Source organism: Anolis carolinensis, chromosome 1, assembly GCF_035594765.1.
Source record: "Anolis carolinensis isolate JA03-04 chromosome 1, rAnoCar3.1.pri, whole genome shotgun sequence".
NCBI lineage: Eukaryota > Metazoa > Chordata > Lepidosauria > Squamata > Dactyloidae > Anolis > Anolis carolinensis.
The window spans coordinates 123,828,092-123,843,955 of NC_085841.1; positions in this window are offsets into that span (position 1 = coordinate 123,828,092).

Here is a 15,864-nt window from a genome sequence, read left to right on the forward strand (position 1 = left end):
CACAAAACCGCCATGACTAACTTAACCTACTGGATGGGTTTCGGGAACTGATTCACCATAGTGGAAGCTGTAGTTTACCCTACAGCCAGAGAGCAAACTGAACCCCACCAATGATGCACCCAGAGCAAACTTGCCCAACATTACAAACTTTAAGTGCTGATGGAGTTTCTTGGGGTTAACCTGGCACAATGTCAATTGTAGTTCATTCACAACCTTATGCATTTTGTACAGCTAAAGGTTGACCTTTTTCTAGCTTGTAGAGGAATAAAACTAAACAGTTTAGGATGACTAAGTATCCTCTTGTACTAATGCAAGAAGATCTAGTCCATTCCCAGGGCTGGCAAGTAAATTGCAGTCCTGTATGTGTTCACATGAATGAAGCTCAGTCAATTTCAGCAACACACCAGATATTAAAAAATATCTCTGGACTATATCAGGTTTAGCATGGTGAGAAACTACATGCATCATGCCTACCTATTTTTGGTGGTGCAGATATCTTTCAATGATGTAACACAAATGTCAGGAAGAAAGGTTATAGCCTAACCTTATCCTCACAGTATGTTTTGAGTGCAAGATTGATTATTTCTCATATAGGAAGCATTCAATCATGGTCACTATTGGAGGCTGAAACAGTCCACTCCAGGAGCTATTTTACCCTGCAATCTGTTGCTTGTGTAAATAGTTCTGAAAGACCATGATTCTGCATTAGGATGTAGAAAATGACAGCTATTTATCTTACTTCATCATATCCAGAAGGCTGCTTTCTCATATACCTGTTGATTTATTTTCTTATTATGGCTTTTTAGGGTGTGTATATGACAGCTCGTATATGACAGCACTGTGAAGTTATAGCAGTTTGACACCACTTTAACTGTCATTGCTTCATCCAATGGAATCCTGGGATTTGTAATTTTGGTATGGATATTTCTGCTAGAGAGCTTTGGTCCACTCCCTTGAAGGAGCAGAGAACTTTGAGTCCTCTAGGAAATTACAAATCCCAGGATCCCATAGGATGAAGTCATGGCAGTTAAAGTGGAATCAAACTGTTACAGTGTGGATATACAACCTTAAGTTAGCAACAGGGCTTTCTGATTCTTTTTATGTAGCTCACCAGGAACACATGGTTCCACCAAGGCCCTGTTTGCTCTATCTGTCATAATAGTGACATTGCCATGACTTGAATTAACTTTGCCTGTTAACAGTGGGCAATTTACAAAACATTATGAGTGCTGTTGTAAAGTCAAGCTTCCATTTTCACATTATTTTCTGCAAATTAACATTTAATGTTGATAATGAGTTGGATGGATCACTTGGAATAATAGCCCTGAGGGAAAGGGGGTCTTGCCAGCATGGCAACTGAGTTTACAAATGCGGATGGTTAATAAAATAATATGTTGCTTGTACAGCTGTCGTCATCGCTGGCCAACCCAGAGAAAAGTCAGAAGCTTATTGCTTGCTCTATGCACTGACCGGAGAGTGGAATTTCCTGCTTACTCATTCTTTCTGAAATTGAAAGGAGGGCATCATGACACACAAATAACTTCTTTATAGCTCATTCCAGCAGATAGGGAAGACTTGCAAGATGGCACTCAGTTCAACTCACATTAGTATCTTGTGCTTGGCTAGTGGAAAAGACACATTCTTCCTATCAGTATGCTTTCATGATTAAAGGCTACTACCCAATTTCAGGCATGAAGGCACCAGTGCCATTGGTTTCTATGTGACTGAAAGGTTTTCTACAATTGTACCCCCCTTTTCCCCAGACACACATATATCCAAAAAGTGCTGGGGATTGTGATTTGGAGGTTTAAGTGTTTGAGTGAGACCAGAGAGTCAAATTTCTGCTTAGCTTGAGAGCTAACTGGCCCATCTTTGATGTCATGATATATTTGAAGCCCCTTCTATACTGCCATATAATCCAGATTATCAAAGCACATAATGTACATTATCTTCTTAGAACTGGATTATATGAGTCCACACTGCCATATAATCCAGTTCAAATCAGATAATCTGGATTTTATATGGCAGTGTAGAAGGGGCCTGACTAAACTATCTCACAGGATTGCTATAAGGTTAAAATGTAACTGGGGTCCATAGGCACTGCCCGGAACTCCATGAAGGAAGTGTGGGAAAATATAATCCAGGCCCCTTCTACACTGCCAGATAATCCAGGTTATCAAAACAGAAAATCCACATTATCTGCTGTGAAATGGATTATCTTAGTCTACACTGCCATATAATCCAGTTCAAAGCAGATAATGTGGATTTTATATGGCACATAGAAGGGGCCCCAGGCAGCTCTCCGCATTTTCTGGAGTTTCATAGGGGCACAGAGCCCCCATGAAAGTGAAAAACCATGAATAAAATGAGTGCTAATTTTAAATTGTGTTTCTTATCTGTTGGTGGTGTAAAAATTTCAATCAATATAATTTTTCAAATTTACTTTTCTAACTTGAGAGAACTTCTCTCTAAGGGCCCTTCCACACAGTCATATAACCCAGAATACCTGTTGTACTCCAAGGCTGGGAAGCACCTCTGTACTTAAACCCATACTCCAGTCTAAGGTGAAAAAGCAAAGGACTTTATTGAAGAATATATATATATATAAAGCAGTTCAGCAAAATAGAATAAAGACTAAAGTCAAACTGTCAGAAATAGTCCACAGAATGCAAGGTACTAGAATAGCATAAAAAACCAGGAATAAATCCAAAACATGAGATTCAGGAACAATATTTAAAACTTGGGAGCATGGAACATGAGCAATAAGAAACATGGAACTAGAAATCCTTTAGCAGGCTTGACTTGGCAAGAGATGTATCCTCAAACACCAAAGTTGGCCAGACTGGCAAAAAAGCCTTCTGGTCTTGCTAATATAGACAGAAAATCAAGCCTTCTCCCCTGAGAAACAAATAAGAATTTTTTGGATAACAAGCGTCTTGACCTTCGCAAACTCTGTTGAGCTGCCCTGTGTTGGCGAAACGTAAATCTCCTATCTAACTGCTCATTAGACTGTGCACCTGGAATCTCCCCATCTCAGCTTTTGACCTTGCTTCCCTAGCAAACTGTCTTTCTGGAAGGTGGCCTTCAGACAGAGATTGCTCAATTTCAGGGCTTAAAATATCTTGCTGACTCTCCTGCTGATCTGCAGGCCCAGAATCCCTGGTGACATCAGGCTGGCTTGCAGGTCCAGAATCCCCACTGACATCAGGTGCAGGCACAATCAAAGGTTAAACTATAACAATATCAAGGCAGATAATCTGAAATATCTGCTTTAAACTGGGTTATCTGGGCCCATATTGTCATATAATTCAGTTCAATGTGGAGTTTATACAGCGGTGTGGAAGGGGCCTAAGAATTTCTAGACCCTCCAATGGAAGCAGACCAACAAATCACACTGGGGGCCTAGAGATTCTTTGACAGAACATTTCAATCCAATCTGTGAATAATCAAAACTGCAAAATTCAAAATTGTAGAAGTGGAGGGCTGGCTGTACAGCAAATAAAAATGATCTACAAAAGTTATAGGAAAGTAGGCCAGTTTAGCAGTTGAATCTTTTGTCAATACTTGTTGAAAAACAAGATACTGCACTAGAGAAGAACAACAAATGGGGCAAAGAACAGGCCACAGAGCTTGTCTATTAATGCCCCTCAACATCTGCTGTCTGAGTCAACAGCCTCATAATATCTGTTTATTTCAGTAGGACCTTCATCCCATGAGTGGAGGGAAAACAGGAAAAAGTGGAGGGAACAATCTTACTTCATTCCCTACCATCAAGGTCCATCTTCTGGGCCAGTCATCCCATGTCCTTTCCCCATCTTTTCCTGTATTTTGCCATTTAGAGTCAGGTACAACCCAGCTCCTGAAAATTCTGGCTTCTGTTTACATACGCTGCGGAAACAGAGTCTCACAGAGTCCCACTGGAAGTGCCTGTATATCATTTGATGGACTCCAAGGTACTGTTTCCGAAGCACATGGAAACAGACCAGGATGAAATCCTAAGTCTATTCTTCATATGACTAAGGTAAGAATCATACTTATCCAAAGACTTTTCACATGACACAGGCCCCATCTACACTGCCATATAATGCAGTTTCATTATTTGGAGAGTAATGTCATAAAAATGCAGTTCAATACAGTTAAACTGCATTATGAACTGCATTATATGGCAGCATAAATGGGGCCACAGTTATAGCACTATGATTCCACTTTAGTTGACATGGCTCCTGGTTTTGCTGAACACTAGTAGAGCTCTGGAGCCTCCAGTGGCTCAGTGTGTTAAAGCACTGAGCTACTGAACTTGCAGACCGAAAAGTCCCAGGTTCAAACCCGGAGAGCGGAGTGAGCGCCCGCTGTTAGCTCCAGCTTCTGCCAACCTAACAGTTCAAAAACATGCAAATGTGAGTAGATCAATAGGTACCGCTCTGGAGGGAAGGTAACAGCATTCCATGCAGTCATGCCGGCCACATGACCTTGGAGGTGTCTATGGACAACGCCGGCTCTTCGGCTCAGAAATGGAGATGAGCACCAACCCTCAGAGTCGGACACAACTGGACTTAACGTCAGGGGAAACCTTTACCTTTTTACTAGAGGGTAAACCCTAGAGGAGCTCTCCAGATGAGAATTCTAAGTGCCCCTCCCTAAACTGCAAACTCTAGGATTCCATGGTGTGTTTTTCCATGGGAATAAATGTGGAATCATAGCACTATAATTGTGCTATAGCACTATAATAGTGTGAAACTATTTTAGAAGAAGGTCCTATTGAGTTTCATGGGGATTGCCACAGAGTAGATGTGAATAAGATTGTGCTGTGTCTAAGTCTGGAAACAGTCATCATCGACTATGACTGTATCTACACTACACAGGTGTAGCAGTTTGATACCATTTACACTGTCATAGAAGCATCCTATGCAATTTGGGTTACTGTTGGTGAGTGAAGTACTTTTAATTCTCTGCCATGGATGACTCTAGGTAACCTAAACTACAGCACTAAAATCATATAATAGATTCATAGGATCATAGAGCTGGAGAAGACTACAAGGCCCACCCACACTACCCCTACTCTGTCATGCAAGAACACACAATCAAAGCACTTCCGACAGATGCCCTTCAAGCCTCTGTTTAAAAGCTTTCAGAGAAGGAAACTCCACCACACTCCAAGGCAGTATATTCCACTATCAAACAGCTCTGACGATCATGAAGTTCTTCCCAATGTTTCGGTAAAATTCCTTTTTCAGCAATTTGAATCCATTGCTCTGTATTCTAGTTTCTCTAGTAGCAAAAATCAAGCTTGCCCTCTCCTCAATATGTCATCCTTTCAAATATTAAAATATTGTTATTGCGTCTCCTCTCAAGCATTCCTTCTCCAGGCTCTCTAAGCTGCTCCACATAGGGCTTGGCCTCCAAACATTTTACCAGTTTGGTTGCCTTCTCTGGACATGTTCCAGATTAGAGTCAATATCTTTCTTGAATTGTGGTGCCCAGAACTGGACATTATTTTAAGTAAGATCTGACCAAAGCAGATTAGAGCAGGACTATGATTTCCACAAAGCCCCCTAGTTTGAGCCTTCTCTGTCACCAAACTACACATCTCTGAATCCTATAGAATGACATCATGATATTGAAAATAGCATCACATTGATAACATGAATACACTCTATAAATATATCATATGATGCAACCGATAAAAATAATTTCCCCACAAGACATAATAGGGAATATAATGGATAAACAGAGACAGGACAACTTTTCACAAAAGGATTGGAAGCAATCTCTAGATGGAAGCAAGATTTAAACTTTTGCTGGTCAATTCGGTGGGCTTTCTGTTGATCAGCAAGATCTTTTTGAAAGTTTAAAAGCCACCTTGTCTCAGACCACCACAACTGGATCAACTATATTAGACAGTTATTGCTTGGATGTGTCCTTCTTTTAACAGTTCTTTTCATACTACTGTTTTTAGCAAAACCAGTTTACCAAGATGTATGCTGTTCCTAAGGTTACACTGTGATACTGAGTTCATCTGAACAAAGCTTGATATCTACTGTAATAGGGACAGAAAACCAATATGACAGGTTCATGAGAACCACACATGAACTCTGATTATTAACTTCATTTGCACATCACAAGGCTCAATGGGACAGGGTTTGCCATATTTCACTTTGGAAAAGTAGTGTGTTGATGTTTCCCACCTGATTGCTCTCACCTAGCTAAACAAACTTTGATATGTGCATTTTTCTGTACTACAAAGTGCTAAAATGGCAAGAAGCCAATTGTCTGACTTGTTTGCCCCACCTCCCCTAGACAAAAAAGATAATTAACCTTAAAACAAATAGAAAAGTAATTTATTCTGGATATTGGACTAGTTCCCAGTAAGTTTATATTTTGAGACAAACAACCAAGTAACCAAGATCTATTATGCTATAGTCACAATTAACCAACTTGTGCACATTGACCTATCCTTGACAAGTGCAATTCCCTTGTGTTATTTATTTATTTATTTATTTATTTATTTATTTATTTATTTATTTATTTACAGTATTTATATTCCTCCCTTCTCACCCCGAAGGGGACTCAGGGCGGATCACATTACACATATAAGGCAAACATTCAATGCCTTGACATAGAACAAAGACAAAGACAAACGCAGGCTCCAAGCTGGCCTCGAACTCATGACCTCTTGGTAAGAGTGATTGGTCTCAGCTGGCTGCAGCTGGCTGCTCACCAGCTTGTGCCACAGTCCATGTTCCAGAGATCTGCATGCAATCAAGTTATTCAAGTTATTCAGCTATGTATTCTATGGCAATTTTTATTGTTCACTCTCAAGAAAGCTCTTCATATCTCCTGAATACACTGATTTGGCAGGAACAGTCTCAGGGCCTTTCCACAGCCATATAACCCAAAATATCAAGGCAGAAGATCCCACAATATCAGCTTTGAACTGGGTTATCTGAGTCCACACTGTCATATAATCCAGTTCAAAGTAGATAATGTGGGATTTTATTCAGCTGTGTAGAAGGGGTCTCAGTCTTTCTTTCCCTCAACTTTCTTCCAATGTACTTAGCTTATGTCAGTTGCTGTAAACTGATTTCAAAATGCCAAAATAGTTGTATTCAGTTGACTCAGAAGAGGAGAAAAGAGGTAGAGAAGCAGTATACTTGGGCAAAAGCAAACTGCTGCAGTCTCTCCTAGCTTGACTGTTCTTTTTCAATTATAACTTTTGCCATCTTGACCACACTCTGATGTTTAAACTAACAAGTTATAAAAGTGGCATAAAATAAAAATTAAAAGTTTCAGCTGTGTGCTGATCTGTTTTAGTGAGCCTGAACAACTCCATTTTGACAAGAGCTGACATCTCACCATGGTCTACATTGTTTGTTATGCTAGAAATGCTGTAACTGCAATATTGTGTGTCCAGGGCCAACAACCAGAATACATCTAGGGTCAGACCCTGAATATATCTCCTTAAACAACAAACAAGATTCTGTGCTGTTCACATAGATCTCAGAGAAGGATTACCACATGTGCATTAGACACTGATGCTTGGAATAAACTTTATCTCTCTCAGCCAGTATTCTGAGTAGCTTGGACTAAAGCAAATACTGGGGCTTGGTAGATCATTTGGCCAAAGTTATTGCAGATTTTCTGTTTGTCTTCCTGCTCAGGCCCCTTCTAAATTGCCATATAATCCAGATTATCAAAGCAGGTAATCCACATAATCTGCTTTGAACTGGATTATATAAATCTACACTTCCATATAATCCAACTGAAAGGAGATAATCTAGGTTTTTTATGGCAGTGTAGATGGGGTCTCAGTTTCAGGGTCCATCCTAGCTTCTCATTCCATCTGGGATTATTATTATCATTATGAACTGCCTTTCTCACTGTAGGAACCCAAGGCAGCTAAAAACCACACAATTTAATAACAATTTAAAGGCAATATATATGTGTGTGTGTGAGAGAGATATATATAAAGTTAAAATACAATTAAAATACAATTTAAATTACAGTTTAAACTCACCCCCCTCCCCCAGCAGCCTGCCCCAAATTCTTTCCCAAATGCCTGCTGGCAGAAGAAGGTCTTGACCTGCTTTCAGAAAGCCAGCAAAGATGGGGCCACCCTGGTCTCTCATGGGATGGAGTTGCACAGTCTGGTAGCAACCACTGAAAAGGCCCTCTCCCTTATTCCCACCAAATGTGCTTGAGCAGATGGCAGGACAAGGAGATGGCCCTCCCCGGAAGATTGCAGATTTCTAACAGGTTCGTAGAGAGAGATACGATTTTTCAAATAACCAAGACCTAAGTTGTCTTGATATTTCAGTCCCATCCAACAGTAATTCCCCCCACCAACCTACTTTATGGGGTTTTAGCTGCAAGGAGAGAAAGAGTTCCAATCTGCTCACCATCAGAGCACGGCTGAATGATGTTTCCATTAGGTTTGGAGAGGTCAGGCTAGGATAGTTACTTACTTAAGTATACTTAGCATACTTAACTAAGTAACTCATGAAGAATTCTGGTCAATGCTTGAAAGCCTAAAACGCATCCCATAAAGCATCCAAACACAAACTGTTCCAGTGTCATTTATATTTTCTACAAGTGGGTGAAATTGGAAGAGAGGAAAGAAATAATTGCTTATATTGCAAAACAGATTTACAAGATTGTAGAATCACAAGGGATGTTCAGGAAAAATGCTTTCCTATAACTCTGTTATTCTTGAATAATTTATCCTCTTTGGAGTTTTTATATGTGTGCAGAATAAAAGCTGATTATCTTACAGGTAGGAACGTACAGACTAACAGACTAAACTGGAGCTTTTCAACAAATATTGAAAATCCTCTGGCTAAAGTGTGTAAGAGGAAATTGTGGGTGAAATGTATAGCATTCTCAATATTAAAAAGTATTTTAGTGCTGGCAAGAATTCCTTTTAATACATAAAAACAAGAAAGCCAGGGTTTCACTCAAAGTATCATCTGCAAAGCCTCAGTGAGTTCCTAAATGAGTTTTGCTGAAATGGGCCCGAGATGATGCCAGTATAAGCAAAGCTTGTGTCAGAAATAATATTTTGTCCAGATGCTTTTAAGTACTTTTTTTCAATTACTGCTCAAGAATGTAATTCACATGTCAATGGCTGAGGATAATCACAACCCCAATAGAGAGTTTTGAATTTTTTGGCAATGATGCAGGCATAGTCTTTGGTTTCTGGAAAAGGTTTCAAAGAACCGCTGGGGATTAAAATATCTCATCTGATAATGGTGCTCTTTAGTTATAGCCCTCTTTTCCCACTAAAGTCTGTTCCCTCAGATATCTTACTCCCTCTGCTCCTTTACTGCTCACCCTGCCCGGAATTGCCTTCAGTAATACCTGTCCATATCCTGCAGAATATTACAGATGAAAACTATGGCACGTGTGGCAAATAACATCAGATTGTGGTCAAAATGTCAAGATGTCAAAAGTTATTAACGAGGAAGTAAAACAAGTTACAGTTTGCTTTTGCCTGCGCCTCCTGGGAAGATCAAAATTCCACACTTCTCAATTTTCTTCCTGCAGAATTAATTGACTGCCAACTATTTCTGCACTTTGAAGTCAAACTGCACCAATGAATCACAAAATCATAGAAATATAGAGTTGGTAGATGTAGACATGAAGCTCCTATTGATGCAGCCTAGAATCACATTGGCTTTGTTTAGTTGTTGCATCATACTATTGACTCATGTTCAGATGGAAGTCTACTAAATTTCCTAGACCCCTTCCACATGTACTGTTGTTAAGCCTAGTGTCATTCAATATAATTCTATTTCAATGTTTTTAACCTTATGGTGACCCTAAGGCAAGCCTATCATGGGATTTCCTGGGGTTGAGAATGTGTTACTGGAACAAGGCCATCCAGGGAGTTTCTGTGGCTGAGCGAGGAACCAAATCCTGGTATTCAGTCATAGGCATAATCTAAACTGCCATATAATGCAGTTTGAAACTGCATTATATGTCCATTGTTGGTGGTATGGGAATACCAAGTCACCTTGTCTGTCTCCTGAGGAATCTGTATAATGACTAAGTAGCAACAGTAAGAACAGACCACAGAACAACAGACTGGTTCAAGATTGGGAAAGGAGTACAGCAGGGTTGTATGCTCTCACCCTACCTATTCAACTTGTATGCAGAACATATCATACGACATGCAGAGCTTGATGAATACAAGGCTGGAGTTAGAATTGCTGGAAGAGACATTAACAACCTTAGATATGCAGATGATACCACTTTGATGGCTGAAAGCGAGGAGGAGCTGAGGAGCCTTATCACTAAGGTGAAAGAAGAAAGTGCAAAAGCTGGGTTGTGGTTAAACATCAAGAAAACCAAGATTATGGCAAACAGACTGATTGATAACTGGCAAATAGAGAAAGTGTGCAGGCAGTGACAGACTTTATATTTCCAGGCACAAAGATTACTGCAGATGCAGACTGCAGCCAGGAAATCAGAAGACATTTACTTTTTGGGAGGAGAACAATGACCAAACTCGATAAAATAGTGAAGAGTAGAGACATCACACTGGCAATGAAGGTCTGCATTGTTAAAGCAATTGTGTTCCTTGTAGTAACCTATGGACGTGAAAGTTGCACCATAAGGAAGATTGAGTGAAGAAAGATAAACACTTTTGAATTGTGGTGTTGGAGGAAAATTCTGAGAGTGCCTTGGACCAAGAAGATCCAACCAGTCCATACTCCAGGAAATAATGCCTGACTGCTCACTGGAGGGCTATTAGCGGCAAAGATGAAGTACTTTGGACACATAATGAGAGGACAGGGAAGGTTGGAGAAGATAATGATGCTGGGAAAAATGGAAGGAAAAAAGAAGAGGGGCCGAACAAGGGCAAGATGGATGGATGGTATCCTTGAAGTGACTGGCTTGATCCTGAAAGAGACACGGCTGACAGGGAGCTCTGACGTGGGCTGGTCCATGAGGTCACGAAGAGTCGGAAGCAACTGAACAAATAAACAAGACTCATATACTGCAGTTTATATGAGTCGACACTGACCATATAATACAGTTTCAAACTGCATTATAAGGCAGTATAGATGGGATCATATAATGTTTAAACCATGACACCACGCTGGTTCTTCTCTGATAACAGGACCCAGGGGTTAAATTCTAAAATTAGACCATAAAAATGAGACTATGTCTGGCTTTGCTGGGCAAAGAACCTCACTCACTATCAGATTGTGGATAAACACTATTGATCAATGAACAGTATTAATAATTAATACATAATGAGGCCTTATTGATTATGCAGAGAGTAAAGTGATGCATCTGACTGAGCAGCTGTGTTCATAGTTCATTATTACAGAAGAATTTACCCAAGCAAAGTTGAACTCCTGTTTCTGTCTGGAAGACATCAGAAGAGTTTTGCTTTGGTGGGTTTGCATTCTAGATTTCTATACACCATACCCTCCAACACTGCATAGAGGAAAACTGGGACAAGCAATACCATATTATGGTCAAGTTGGCAACAAATTCAGAAAGACTATGGCAGCTAGTAGAGTCTGGAGTGGTTTGCTTTTGTGTCAACTTTCCAGAAAAGCATTCGTTCCCCCTCCTCTCTTCTTCCGCATAACTGACTGCAAACTATTTTTGCACTTTGAACTCAATTTGCACCAATGGAAATAAGCTGATGACAAGGAGGAGTGAGAGAATAGAAAAGTGGCACATTGTAAAAACAGCTGAGAAAATCAATCAGGACAGTTCCTGTTAGATCAGGCAAGTTGGAGGAAGTTGCATTTCAGACTGCTAAGAACTGTCAGGGTTGGCTGAAGCAAGTGCCTCAGAGGAAGGCCAAAGAAGCAGTTCTCTAGCTTTTCATCTCTGTTAGACAAGCCATGCAGCCTGTCCCATACCTCTCTATAGTAGCTGACTACCCCCCAAATGGAGGACACTGCCTTGTCATCATTATTGAATTCAGCAGCCATGCTAGTTGACTCCTAGATTGGAGCAGGAGAAACATTTTACCCTTTTGCTCAGGTTTCTTTGGTTGAATTTCCTTATTAGAAAACAAGCACAACTTTCTGATGGATCAAGATACAGCTTGTTACATACTTCCTACTTTTCAAATTGGCAGGTCCTTTTGATAGAGAGCATGGAGAAGAGAGAGCACGAGAAACTTAGAGTGCCTTTCTCATGTTTTCCTTATTTATTTACAAATATGCAAGAAAAGCAAAATTGTGGGTAAACAACAAACACTTCCAGAAGGGACTAAAATTAGACATTCCTATTGTTATAGAAAATTAGACCCCAAAACTAATAATTTTGATCCACAGCAAACCCTGGGCCAACCAGGGAGTGACTTCTAGCCAGACACTTTCTGAACCAATAAAAAGCTAGCATAGGAGTCTTGAATAGCTGTCAAAAGGCAATAAGTATGCTTATGTATTCACAATGTTGGTATGTCTCCACTGACATCTTATCTGGCCATTGAGAATAAAGCCTCTGATGTTTTCCTTCAACCTGTCTGTGTCTACTCTGGCCTTCTGGAAGCTTGACACTACGGGTCCCAAACCTGCAGTTTTAGCGAGGCTGAAATCACATAACAGAGAGACTGAGGCCCCTTCCACATAGCTGTATAAAATCCACATTGAGCTGGATTATATGGCAGTGTGGATTCAGATAACCCAGTTCAAACCAGATAATGTGGGTTATGTGGCTCTGTGGAAGGGTCCAAAGACTTGCCTAAAGTCTCCCAGTGGGTTCCCATAGCTGAGCAGGGATTCAAACCCTATTCTCCAAAGCCCATTCCAACACTCAGACCACTACATCATGTTGGATATCCTGGATAACCAGATATGGACTGATCAATTAATCCCTTCTGCCAACATATCAATATGTTGGTTAACATATTACCAACCAAAAGTAATTGGTTAGATTTAATGCCTTTCTCCCTGACCCTGACAACAGATTTCCTATTACTCTATGAAGTCACTGCGCTGAAATTCACAGGTGAATGACCTGCAGGGGTTGAAACATTATGCAAAAAACTATAGGATAATTACTGGTTGATTATTTTAAAATTCAAATACCATATTATCTACTATTGTTATTCATTCCTTATGAGTAAAAAGTAAAATATTGTATAAATATATTATTTCTGTATTTCTTGAAGGAAAAAGTGGTTTCTGTGTGCCCACTGGCCTTTTAACACCCCTTGAAGCTTCCCTGAATATTGGAGCACCGATAATTAACATCTTTCTCTTTTTTGCATGGAAATATAAGCCATGCAGGATATATGTGCCTTTTTGGAAAAGCGAATAATGCCTCCGTCTCTTTGACATTTCTGTATTTTGCTGTTTTACAACCTGGGATTGAAAAGTATTTAGTCGCCATTGTTAACAATCAATATACACAAGAAGATACATAGTTATAAAGGTGCAAACATTGTTTAGTACAGAACAAGCAATGACTAAACAAAAGCCAACTGGAACTTGCTGGATGCATAATTATTTTACTGCCTGCGTCAATGCCCGGTAGAAGCATCTATGGGAGCAAATACAGCTGGTCTATCTGTTTTGTGCATATGGAACCTGCAATTGTTGCTTGTTCTGTACAAATGTGTTTAATCTCTGTCAGGTTGGATGGGGGCCATTGGTGAACAGCAGCAGCTGTCACGTCTTGCCACATATTCTCAATCAGACTGAAGTCTGGGATTTAGATGGGTTATTCTAAAACATTCAGAAACTTATTTTTAAACCACTCCAGTCTTACTTCTACTGTGTGCTTAGAGTCACTTTCGTGTTGGAAGATGAACCTTTTCCCCAGTGCCAGATCCCTTGGGGTCTGGTTTCCCTCTAGATTTGCCTTGTGTTTGGCTCCATCCATTTTGCCATTCATCCTCACCAGTTTCCTAGTGACTGCTAAGAAAAAAGCATCTCACAATACGGCACTGCTACCACTATGGTTCACCATGAGGATGGTCTTCTTAGGGCAATGAGCACTGTTGGCTTTATGACACTCTTAGTATTTTATGGCAAAACCAAAATGTTCAGTTTTGCTCCTACTAGACTAGAGAATCTTTCCCCGCACATTTACTGTGTCTCATACCTACCATTTGACAAAGTCAAACAGGATTTGAGACACAACTGTTTCATCAATGGCTTTCTTTTGACACTCCTACACAAAGTTCAGCTTTGTGGCACATTGCTCCAGTTCCTTCTGTTGCCACTGTCTTCATTGTTACTTTTCTGCCCTCTTTAGTCAGTCGTTGAGTTTTGGTAGACAGCCTTTTGTAGGCAAAACTGTGACTGAGCCACATTCTTTTCATAATGAATATTGCAGATCCCGATGGCTGTTTATGGTTGGAGGTATATTTTTGTAACCTATAGGAATTTATTGGTGCTTCTGCATAACTTTATCAGACATGTTTTGATAGCTTCTCAATCTTCATCGAACTGCTAGAAGCAGCTATATTTAATTATGTGGTATTAGAACAACGCAGAATTGGAATCACATCTAGATGGACTCTTTTTATATGGCTTATGGAGGCAGTGAGTTGCATCATAGCTCATTTATGTGTACTCCAGCAAAGGAGATTAATATTCAAGTGATGAACATGTGCCAATTTAGTTTAGTTCATTTAACCTTTCTATCATAATTAAAAAATATTTTTCACCTTCATAGTATAACAATGCCAGTTATATCCATTTCAGTTTCAGGTTGTTACACAACAAAAATGTGGAAAACTCAAAAGCGGCAGCAGATGATTACTTCAGTAAGATGCTGCAGCTAGTTCAGCACCCTGGCTGTCCAGATATGTTACTCAAATAAAAAGAAGAGATATTCAAACAAAATTTTTTCCTACATTTTATAGAATGTACTAGTTACTTTAGTTTAGTAAACTAAAGTGTTCAGTAATAATACTTTAATACCTTATTCTTATACCCCACCTCCATCTCCCCGCAGGGACTCGGGGCGGCTAACATGGGACCAAGCCCAAGTTTCCACAATAAGCAGATTAAAACACACACACACATATATATATATACACACATTTAACAATAAAACATCATATACGTTTAACGTTACACAGATCAAACCAAGAGGTTACAACAATATAATAATAAATAAACCTCCTAATAAGAACAAGATAATAAAAAGGCAGGGCAGTGGAGCAAGGCGCATGATTAAAATCAAATGAGGTAGATAAAGGTAAGTGTAAAAGGGGAATTTAAGACACAAAAATGAGGAGGGTAATTACCAAATGCGGACAAAAGAACACTGTATTAGGCCCAATAGTAGCAATGCTGAGGAGGTAATTCTTGTGATCAGTTGTTAAAAGCACACTGGAAGAGCCAAGTTTTTAGATCTTTCTTAAAAGCTGCCAGGGTGGGTGCCTGCCAGATCTCCCTGGGGGCCACCACGGAGAAGGCCCTCTCCCTCATCCTAACCCTAATCCTAACCCTCATCCCCACAAGTCGCACTTGCGATAGAGGTGGGAGCGAGAGGAGGGCCTCCCCAGATGATCAAAGAGACTGTGCAGGCTCATAGGGAGAGACGCGATCACGAAGGTAGGCGGGTCCCAAACCGTTCAGGGCTTTGTAGGTGATAACCTGCACCTTGAATTGGGACCGGAAAATGATCGGAAGCCAATGGAGTTCCTTAAACAGGAAGGTTAATAATTTAGCAGCCAATCATTGGACCAGTTGTAGTTTCCAGGCCATCTTCAAGGGCAGCCCCACATAGAGCGCATTGCAATAATCCAATCTAAAGGTAACTAAGACGTGGACCACCATGGCCAAGTCAGACTTCACAAGATACGGTCGCCGCTGTTGCACAAGTTTTAATTGTGCAAAGGCCCTCCCAGCCACCGCCGACACCTGAGCATCAAGTGTAAGC